This window comes from Sminthopsis crassicaudata, chromosome 5, assembly GCF_048593235.1.
Source record: "Sminthopsis crassicaudata isolate SCR6 chromosome 5, ASM4859323v1, whole genome shotgun sequence".
NCBI classification, from domain to species: Eukaryota; Metazoa; Chordata; class Mammalia; order Dasyuromorphia; family Dasyuridae; genus Sminthopsis; species Sminthopsis crassicaudata.
Genome location: NC_133621.1, coordinates 283722564 through 283734341, shown reverse-complemented (window position 1 = coordinate 283734341; position 11778 = coordinate 283722564).

The following is an 11778-nucleotide window of genomic DNA, read 5'->3' as shown; positions in this document are numbered from 1 at the left end:
AAGGAAGGAAGGAAGGAAGGAAGGAAGGAAGGAAGGGAGGGAGGGAGGGATAGAGAAGGAGAGAGGGAGGGAGGGAGGGAGAGAGGGGGGGAGAGAGGGGGGGAGGAGGGGGGGAGAGAGGGGGGAGAGGGAGAGAGGAAGACTTTCCTTTCATGGTCAGGTTCCCTAGCTATGACTGGTTTCAGCTTAAGAGACTGATTGAGTTTCTGGAAAGTGCTCCTCGCTCTCGTGGGGTTTCCCCCTCCTCTCCCGTGCCCGAAAGTCTGCCCCCAGTTCCTCCCGAGGTTCAGCCGGGAGAGCAGGGAGATTCAAGAACTATAAGGGAAAAGAGAGTTTAGCTTTGCCTCTCTGCCGCCTCGGGGGCTGCGGGGGAGGGCAGGGAGAGAATCTCAGCCTAACTTTTAAGAGCTGCACTTTGGAAGGAGACAAGAAAGATTCTTTTAAAACTACGTTCTAAAACCCCTTTGCTCGGGGACGCGTGGCTCCCCCGCCCATCCCTGACACTTTCCCCCAGAACCCCTCTGTGTCCCAGATGCAAAGGCAGGGGCTGCGTGCGGTCTCGCTGCCGGTGCCCCTAGCCCGGGCTCCCGGCAGCCCCCGCAGCCCCCGAGCTGCCCTCGCTCCCGGAGCATGCCCAGGTCAGCCAGGTGCCCCAAAGACGAACCTTCCCGGGAACTTTCTGTCATCCACATTTGGGGAATGAAGCTCCTCTCTTGCTGACAGAGCTGCCCACCCCGCGCACGTCCCAAACCCGGGAAGGGCCGCCCATCTCCCCCACCCCCGCCCTCTCCCCCTCCCCCCGCCGGCCCCGCTAGTGCCGTGCTCACCCTGACAGTGGAGGGGACCCTCGCGCCGCCCCGGCCGCTGTCACCGCCGGGGAACTCGTCTCTCCAAAGCCCGCAGCCGGAGCGGACGCCCCGCTCTGCCGGACGGAGAGCGGGCCGGGGGCGCACGCAGTAGAAGGCTCCAGAGGCCGGCTCCGCGGGGCCAGCCAGTGCCGCCTGTCCGGCCGGCTCAGAGCACGCCCTGGCCGGCCCCAAGGTGGCCAAGCGTCGAGCTGCCGAGCTCCTCCGCCCTGGAGGCTGCGCGGCGCTGCCAAAGTTTGCGGACTCAGCCTGGGCCGAAAGCGTGGCCCCCAGCCAGTCCCGGCACCTGCCGGCACCTGGGATCTGAGTGCCGGAGAGGGTGGGGGCGGGGGCCAGGGGCGCGTGGTCGCAGCCGGGGCCCTGAGCAGGGCAGAGCTTGGGGACCCCAGGAGCAGGAGTCGCACCCCAGCACACAGGCGAGCGGGGGAAGCCAGCTAACCTCCCGGAACCTCAGTTTGCTCTTCTGTAAAATGAGGCGCTTGCATCAGGTGGTCTCTGGTGCCGCGGGCAGCCGCCGACCACGATCCTTGCTGATCTGGAGAGCAGGGGGCACTACTCTGCCCAGGCAGTAAGCAGGGACTCCAGAACACCCTGTTTCTCTGAAAACAGGATATTCAGCATTTTGAGAAGAGAGGAAAGGAGCATTAGGAAGGAGAAAAGTAGGCTAGATAACCCAGCTTTGGGCAGGTGCTGCAGTGGATAAAGCGCTAAACCGCCCGGAGTCAGAAAGACCCGCCTCATACACTTTCTAGTTGTGAGGCCCTGGCCAGGTCACTGATCCTCAGTTTCCTCATCTAGAAAAAATCAGCTAGAAAAGAAAATGGCAAACTACTCAATTTATCTTCCCCGAGAAAATCCCAAATGGGGTCCGAAGCATCAGACCAGACTGAAAAACTGAAGGAGTGCCCAAATTGAATTCTGGCTTTGGCCAGTGATTTTACTTTCTCTGGGTATCAGTTTCCTCCTCAGTCAAAATAATGACATTTGACTAGATGGCCTTTATGGTCCTCTCCATACTAAACCTAGTGTCCTATGAAAGTGATCTCTCTCAGCCTCAGTTTCTTCAGGTGTAAATCGGATGGCATGAAAATATGTGCATTACTAGCTTTACTAGTATTATGAAAAAGGGGGATTTTGAAATTCAAAGCACTATGAAAATAGTAATTATCATCATTACTAGTTTTCTGAAAAATTTATCACAACAAAACACTAAATTTTAAAGGGAATCTAAAAGTTAAGAATATTCACCAGACTTCCCTCACATATAGAAAAGTGATTCTACAATATCTTTGTTGAAAGTGATCTGTTGGGGAGGCCTCAAAAGACTTACATGAACTGATGCTAAGTGAAAGGAGCAGAACCAGAAGAACATTGTACACAGCAACAAGAGTATATGATGATCAATTCTGATGGACACGGCTCTTCTCAGCAGTAAGATGATTCAGGCCAGTTCCAGTGATTTTATGATGAAGAGAGCCATCTATACCCCAAAAGAGGACTGTGGAAACTGAATGTGAATCACAACATAGTATTTTCACTCTTTTTGTTGTTGTTTGCTTACATTTTGTTTTCTTTATCATTTTTTCCCATCTTGATCTGATTTTTCTTGTGCAGCATAATATTTGTGGAAATATGTATAGAAGAACTGCACATGTTTAAGATATATTGGATCACTTGCTGTCTAAATGAGGGGTTGGAGGGAAAGGAGGGAAACAATTTAAAACACAAAATTTTGTAAGGGTGAATGTCAAAAATTATCCATATATACATTTCAAAAGGCTTTAATTTAAAAAAGAAAGTGATATGTTGACATAATAATACTAATATTATCCTGAAATCATTACGAAGTACTTTATCTCCACTTATAACACTTGATTTTGGCAACAAAACTTCAAGGGAAGAGGCAGCCAAAGGGAGCCATGTGAAGCTATCAAGGCTTAGGTTCAAATCCAGATTCTGATAGGCACTCTGGTACCGTAGATTAATCATTTAACATTCTTGGGCTACAGGTTTCTCCTCTGGAAAATGAAAGGAGTGGAACTAGGTGACTTCTAAAATCCCTACTAATTCTGCTCTCACCATTTAGTCAGTGAAGAAACTGGGCCTCAGACAGAATCTATTCTCAACTGATATTTTCCTTGCTTTCTTTACCAAGATGAAGATCTATGGGGTAGAAGGATAGAATAGAAATGGGGGACAAGAAATTGAAACTCCAGACACTTGAAAAGATAAAAGAATATCCATCTGCCCTCCCAAAATGCAAGTCCCTTTCTTGTTCTGGAAGAAACTTGTTCTAGGATAATGAACTATCTTGTGAGTGTCAGTGCATCAACTATATTGGATGAGTGATTTTTGAAAACTATGAAAGATGCCATGGGATTGGAGATGGGGAATGGTTGTCCCAATTTCTGTTCCTCCTTCTCCCAGAAGGGTAATTAATAAGAAGGTACTCCAAATTATAAAAGAATAAACTTGCCCTCTTTTTGGTAAAATTCTAGAATGTGTGTATTAAGGGGATGGTTTATAACTCTAAGAGAAAAAGTGTTTGGTTTTTTTAAATTTTTACCAAACATATGCAATCAAAATTAGAATAGAAGTAATTAACTGGGAAGAAATAGTTTCAGTTTCTCTGATAAAGATCTAATATTCATGGTATTTAAAAAAGTTATTCAAATTTACAAAATTAAGAGTTCAATAGATAGTCAAAGAATATAACATAGTTTTCTAAGGAAGGAATTCCACTTATCAACAAGTATATGAAAAAAAGGCACCATTCACTAATAAGGAAATGCAAATTAAAGCAATCCTGAGTTGTAAGATATCCATCATAGTGGTATAGATGACTTCCCCAAACATATAAATGACTATTGTTGGAGAAAATGAGGAAAAAAATAGGCACACCAATACATTGTTGGTGGAACTGAATTGACACAGTCATTCTGAAAAGCAATTTGAGACTCTGTCCCCAAATTACAAATTATATACTTGTCATTTGATACAGTTATATCACACCTAAACAAATATCCCAAGGAGAAAAAAAAGAGAAAAAGGAATCCAAAATAAGTAAAGAAAAGGAGCTAATTAAAAACTAAGAGGTTGTCCTTAATTAGAAAAAGGAATCAATAAATTCTGGCATTTTAATATAATGGAATATTATTGCACCTTAAGAAATCATAGAAGGGGATTTCAGAGGAACCCATGAAGACTTCTATCACCTAATACAGAGTAAAGTGAGCAGAAATTTAAAAAACAACAACAACAACTTCAAATAAGAACTGTGTTCAATTCCATTATCCAACTGGATTTCAGAAAACCAGTGACAAAACATGCTACTTACCCACCTACTGACAGAGATAAGGGAATCAAGTTGTAGAATGAGACTTACATTTTCAGGTACCTCTTATGTGAGGAATTTGTTTTTCTTGACTATACATATTTATTCCAAGGTTTATGGTGAGGATTTTTTCATTAATGGAAGGGAAAGGTAAGAGCAGTCAAAGAAAAATAAAAGGGATAGGGAAGCCTTTTTAAAAAGTGCATATAAGGAAACCAAAGGTTACAAAGAGTCCTATACTAACAGAAGTTTTGAAAGTGATATGTTAAATTAATTATATTTTTAAAATAAGTTTCCTGGTCTAGATAAATGTTCCTGCCTTCAATACATTTTAATTCTGACTTGGAAAAAAGCCATAGCTGGAGTTCTTAATAAGATTGTAGATAATGAAGTTGCAATGACAAAAATAATGCATTAGATGAAAGAATGGGGACCATAGATAGTTGAAAAGGATCCCAGAGATTGTGGGGTACAATTACCTCACAACTGGAGGCCTTCTGTTCCCTCCCACCTGGGACTGATTGACTACATAAACAGAAGAGGCAGTCTCTTAAAAACAGGCCAGCTTGAACTGAGGTTTCTTTCTTTCTGCTGGGCACTCCTTACTGATGTGTCCAGAGGATAAAAATCACAATCTATGTACAGCACAGGTGCCACAAACTGAACCAGTAAGTGGAGCTAGTCCCCTCTCCTTCTTCTACCCCAACTCTGAAAAATAGGCCTGGGTGGTGTTTGTCATGTTCATTTTGTCCTGGAGACATCATTGGAGATGACTCCCAAAGGAGAGGGGAAGTGGAGCTAGGGTGGTCTTGGAGCCAGAGTCTCTAGTAGCATGGTGCAACCATCCAGCCCAGCCTGGAAGCCCTAGAAGTCAGAGTGCCTGGATTCTCCCAAGGAGAATTTTGAACTTAAACTGGAACTGTGTTCTGTAAGACTAGAATGAAACTATGAACCTATTCTCCTCACTGCAGAAAATGAAGTGGTGTAAAAAGAGAGAGGGGAATTGTTTCCCATATACTGGGGAGTAAGTTTGATTTTATCTCTGGAGGTCAATATTCCTTTGTAAAAGTTCATCCAACTGTTTGAGGCTAAATGGAACTGGGGAACAAGGGGCTTTGCCTTGTCCTTGGGGAAACATCCATTGGTGAAGGCTGAAGCCAATGGCAGAGAACCTAGATACCCCCAATCTCAAGAACCTTGGGAGAAGGATGAAATACAAAGTACCTGGTCTTCAGGCAGTGGGAGCTGAGGCAGTTAGTGCAGATTGAGGAATCTGAGGGGCAAAGAGATGAAATAGAGACTTGGCCAAGACCACAAAGTTAGGATTTGAACCTAAGCCCTCTGACTCCAGAACTAATGTTCTCTCCTGTCTACCATAATGCAAAAGAAAAAAAAAACCTATCAATTTATCTATCACTTTATCTCTATATCCATAGACACATACAGATATATTATCACTTCAAAGGTGAAATTTACTTAAGACTGCCTCCATTAGGGCCAATGATAAAACCACTCTATATAACTGTTATTGACATTTTTCTACAAATCCTCCAAGATCCATCTAACATACCAATCAGATGGCTTCCCTTTGTTTCGTTTTGTTTTATAATATCCCTGAGGTATCAATTTACCACTTGGGTTGTCTATTGTTCCTTAGTCTTGCTATTTGGCCTGCCCTTTCTTTTCCAGTCATATATTTCTTGACCATGTCTTTAATACACATCATGTTGTTGCAGTCTAGTTTTGCACATTGGGTAATTTTCCATTTTAAATTGTAACTCTTCTGAGATCTAAGATTATGGTTTGCAATGATATATGTCATGGGAATAACATTGACTGGCACATAGGAGAATCAGAGGACTTAGAGCTGCTAGTGATTTTTATCACTTAGCAAAATTTGTAAATTAGGAAACTAAAAGTTATTGAGATTAAATGATTTATCCAAGGCTACACAGCCAAAAGAAAGAACCAGGATTCAAAATCTGATTCTCTTAACTCTGCAATCAAAAACTCTTTGCACAGTGGCATCAGTTTGAGATCATTAAAGGCACTATATATTTTCCCAAATGTAACATAATACAGTCTCTTTTTGTTACACAATTGAAACCACTGTTCATTTTCCATTTAAGCATCAGTCTCAGTTATGTATAAATAAATTTATACAGTGGAATGCCCAATCAACTAGATGATAAAGTCTAAAAATATATACATTTTTTCATCCACTTCGTTTTTGCATGTGGATAGTTAAAGCGTTCAGTAAATTGAAAAACCTGGAAAGATTTACATTCTTACTGAGTGAAATGGGAACATTATACACTATACACAACAACAGCAACATCATAAGATCAATTATGATAGACTTCTCAGCAATAGAGTGATCCAAAACAATTCCAAAAGATTTGTGATGGAAAATGCTATCCCCATCCAGAGAAAGAATTATGGAGTCTGAATGCAAATTGAAGCATACTTCTTTAATTTTTTTATTCTTTTTTGTGGGTTTTCCCTTTTGTTCTGATTCTTTTTTCATAACATGAGTAATATGGAAATATGTTTAACATAATTGTATATATATAGCCTATACTGGATTGCTTTCTGTCTTGGGGAGAAGGGACAGAAGGAAAAGAGGGAAAAAATTTGGAACTTAAAATATTACAAATATAAATGTTGAAAACTATATTCACATGTAATTGGGGAAAAAGTTAAAATCTGTAATTAGATAGAGAGATAGATAGATAAGAAGGTAAACATGAAAAAGAGTACTATAGATTAAGCTTTCTTATGCTTATAGATTTCAAAGATGCTTTGTTGTGTTCCAGGGCTGGATGGTATTAGTATGTCAGCAACATGAAATTTATTTGGAACAAATAAAAAGTTTTGCACTAGTATCAAAAAAAATAAAAATAAAACAAAACTAGAGAAATACAGGTGGATAAATCACTTAAATGCAGTTTATCTCAAAAAAACTAGGGAAGTTAATGGACCTCTAGTTTAAAATTAATCAGCAATCTGATGTGTCTGCCAAAATATTAAAATTAAAATGCATTAATAGAGATATACTGGTAGATTAGGGAAAATAATAGCTTTGCTATTTTTACCCACCATAAATTCATGATACACAGCCTTATATGAATTTGTGACTTTGGGGATCAGGGAATTCCTCCATATCTCATTTCTCTGTCTTCCTACTTCCTGCCCTACCTGGCTTGAGTGCATCTCCTCCTGATTGACCTCCAACTCAAAGAATCTCTTTTCTCCAAAAGAATCATCTTCTACATAAAGATTTTCCTGGTCTTCCCCATTCTTTTATTCTCCATCTGGATGTCCTGCCCAGCACCTCAAACTCAACATAGTCCAAACTGGGCTTATCATCTCTCCCTCAAAAATCTCCTTCTAAAGTAGCCTCTTTTTCTGTGAGAAGTACCATTGTCTTCCCAGGGTTCCATGTTTTAATTCAATCTACTCTTTTTCTCCTCTTTATACATTAAGAACCGCCATAGTCCTGAAAATTGTCTCTGAAGGTCTCTAGTATTCTTCCTTTCCTCTCTGTTTTTTATACCATCACCCTGATATGATTCCTTTATTATAATCCCACTGGATTATTCCAAGAGCCTTCTAAGAGGTGTTTTCCCTGCATCATCTCCCAGGATGCAATAGCACAATGTAGTAGAAAGAATAGTCATTGAACTTGGAATCAGAGGATTCCAATTCTACCACTTTCTCACCACCTCCGTGATCTTGAGTATGGTATGGTGTGGTTCTCAGGCCCTCCATATTTTTATGTAAAATGAGAGAGTTGGACTAGACGGATTTTGAAGTCCCTTTCTGCTCTATATCTTAAGACCCTACTAAGATAGTGCCAGCTAATCTTTCTGATATGATAGATCATGTCTGTTCTCTGTAATAGTTCCCTGTAGCTATTGAAGGAAATTCAAGCTCCATAAGCCTGGTAATTAAGGTCTCCCATAATAAAGTAGCACTCTACTCCTTCAGCATTAATCTTTCCAAGTACTTCAACCAAAATGTACACAGTCACCTGACCCAAAATAGCCATCTTCATCTTGATTTTCCACTTACATCCTGGGGACAACCAAGAATTGTAGATGCAAATCTAGAAGGAGCCTTAGGCCATTTTTCCCCATTTTTCATATGGGGAAGTTGAAGCTCAATGGTGGTTAATTCAAACAACATTATACATTTGGTAACAAAAGTGGGCTCAAACCCAGATCACCTGATTTCAAAGACAATGTTCTTTCTACTGTACCAAAGTACGTCCTTAAACTTCTTGGAGGAAGTGATATATAAGTTCTTCATTAAAAGATGACTGATAATGGAGTATCATGGCATGGGAGGTTGGACTGAATGATCTCTAAATTTCCTTCTAATTCTGAAATTCAATGATTTTCCTCACCTCTTCTTTTTTGGTTTCCCTAGCTTCCTTTAAATTTCAGCAAATATCTGACCTTCCTAAAATTCTACCACAAGAAGGCTCCCCATTTCTAGTTTTAATTTTAATTCAAATCCCCTTTTCTTTGGTGACCATCTCTCCTTCATTTATCTGATATGTGTGATGTTGTTTTCATACTGTCTTCCCCATTAGGATGCTTTTTGCTGCCTTCTGTAACCTTAATATTTAGTACATAGTAAATGTTTAATTAATGCTTCTTGACTAAACCTGGAATTTCTACCATCTTGTAGCATGACTGGTGGCCTTATCATTTCTGGGTACTTTAAGTTCATGTTGTGAGTGCTTTTATAACTCATTTTCTCCACTTCTCATGGTCTGTCTATGTAGTGAGATTAAAGGGAGTAGAAAGGGATAATATAGAAATTTTTCTCTACATCTAGAATATAATCTCCTTGAGGGCAGGAATTTTTGGGTTTTTTGGATTCCCAACACCTGGTATAAAGTAAATACTCTGTAAATGTTCATTGAAATGACTTTCTATATATATTCACCTGTACCAGTTTCCCCAACTATGATTTTCCTTTTATTTTGAAAGCAGTTCAAATATCAATTAGACACCTACCACTTGCATCTAAAGCACAGTGCATTTATTGGATTAAGTGCAAAAAATTTCATCTAGATCCACTTCCTCTTATGGAGTTTAATTAAATAATTAAGAAAATTTAATTATTCTAGGTTATATTTATGCTCAGGGTTGTACACATAAATGTTTTAACAACCAACTTTCTAGAAGAAAAATGTACCTTTGCATTTTTAAGTTTAATTTGCATTATTAAATTTTTCTCTGCATTTTAAATAATTGAATTTAATTAATTTAATAATTTAAATAATTATAAAAATAATAAATCAATTCCCAATTTGTAGCATTATTGATTTCTGTGGTGTAAATGTTTGCTCTGATAATTTAACAATCAGCTCTAGTCAGGAGTTTGTTTTTTTTTTTTTCCTGAGGTGTAAATGCTTGTATTCTGATAATTTAACAATCAGCTCTAGTCAGGAGTTATTCCAGCACAGCATTGTATCTTATTTCCAAGTATATTCAGCCAAGAATGGCCCCCTGGGCTGACTTAGTCTACAGATGATTCAAGGCTTAATCAAGTAAAGTTTAACAGAAGTGAGTTTGGAGGAACAGCTGTTTTAATCAAAGAAAATGTCACTGTTCTAGATGTCATGAGAGAATAATTGTCCATTAAGTAACCTCTCTAATGTCAGCAATGTGGCACAGAAACATTTTATAGGCTGGAGGGGAGGAGGGGAGACTTACCTACTTAGACATAACTATCCTAATAAAGTGCCAACAACCCTCACCTCAATGGACATTCGCACACGGCCATAATAATTACTTACAGGTGCGTTTCCTGACCACTGTTTTCCCAACAAGCCTATAAATTGACTCGATCCTATATTTTCTGGGCAGTTCAGTGACAGATCCCAATTACCTCACTGTTACCATGGTAACCAATGGACCACCTAGGGAAGGGGGAGGAGGGAAGCATAAAGATGAAAATCAGAGAGAGTAGCACTCCAAATGGTCATTAATGGGTGAGCCTTGGAGTGCAATGAAATACTAATTGACACCTTTGGGAGTAGGTCTGGCTATATCCCATCCCTTAGGAATGGGGATAGTAATAAGGATGGGGATGGAAATAAAGGGATGGGAATGGAGGGAGGAGGAGGGATAGGATGCCATGTGAACCATCCCAGTCTTCTAGGACAAGTGACAGCTAAAACTTTATAAGCACTTTCTCCTAAGCCTTGCAATGTGTAGTTCTCTTTTATTTGGTTTTTCTCTGTTATTTTTCATTTTCTCTGCTTCTCTTCCCACCCACCCCCACCCCCCACTTTCTGAACACATTAGTTACTATGGAAACATTGGTGTGAATGTCAGAAGAGACTGCCCAGAAGGAAGAGCTGTCTAAAGTCAATTTATAGAATGGCTTGACACGAGTTTCATGTTTGGGGAATTTGGAGACTTTGAAATATTCATGACCACTATGTGGGTGGGTGGGTGTTATCTGTGGCTTCAAAATATTTTTGATACAAGCAAAGGAATCATGCCAAAGGTTCTTTTTTTAGAAGAAGAGGGGGAAAATAAACAGTGGCCTTGTTGGGAATTTGGAATCCAACTGATTATCAGTCAACCTCATGGATAATGCTTGCCTTCTAAGTTTTTCATGTGAATTTGAATAGCTATTGGGTAAATCTGAATCTTTCACGTAGCAATAAATAAATGTTTTAAAGAAAATGATACTTAACATTTTTTAAAAAATAAATTTTATTGCTATTTTAATCTGTATGATTAGATCCCCATCGTTTCTAACCCAAAGAGCTGTGCTTTATATTTAAGATTTATATTTATATAAAAAAGCTGAGGCTAAAACATTTCTGCAAAACTAAAATGTCTAAAATTCCATAGACATCATCCCCCTCCATCCCTGAAGTGATATGAGGTCCCTTTGCCTTTTGCTTCTTTGGGGCTAAGCTTAGTCATTGTATCTTTGCAACCTTCAAGGTTGTTTTCTGTTGTTATTCTTTTCCTTTCCTTTGCTATAATAGGTGTTTTTCTTATTTTAACTAATTTTTTTCTTCATTTGATTTAATATTTCACTGATTTGTGAACTAGGTTTAGAGTCAAAAAGACTCCTCTTCCTACATTCAAATCTGGCCTCAGACTCTATGTGACCTTGTGCAAGTCACTTAACACTCAACTTCCTCATCTGAAAAATGAGCTAGAGAAGGAAATAGCAAAACACTCCAGTGTCTCTGCCAAGAAAATTCCAAATGGAACCATAAAGAGCCAGACACAACTGAAAAATAACTGGAAAAAACTTATGTTACTTTGTATCAGTTTGTATAAATCTTCGTGTTTTTTATGTCATCTGAAAATCCACTAAAAATGATAACAAAGAACACTTTTAAGCTCCTTTTGGGAAGTCACAACTAACCAATGAGCATTTATTAAATATTTACTATGTACTGCACACTGTGCTAAATCCTGGGCTTACAAACAAAGGCAAAAACAGGCACCAGAGGCAATAACAAATGTTTGCTGAAGTCAGTTGGATTATAGGACATGGAGAAATTCAAATGTGATTACTATAAAAATTCAAATC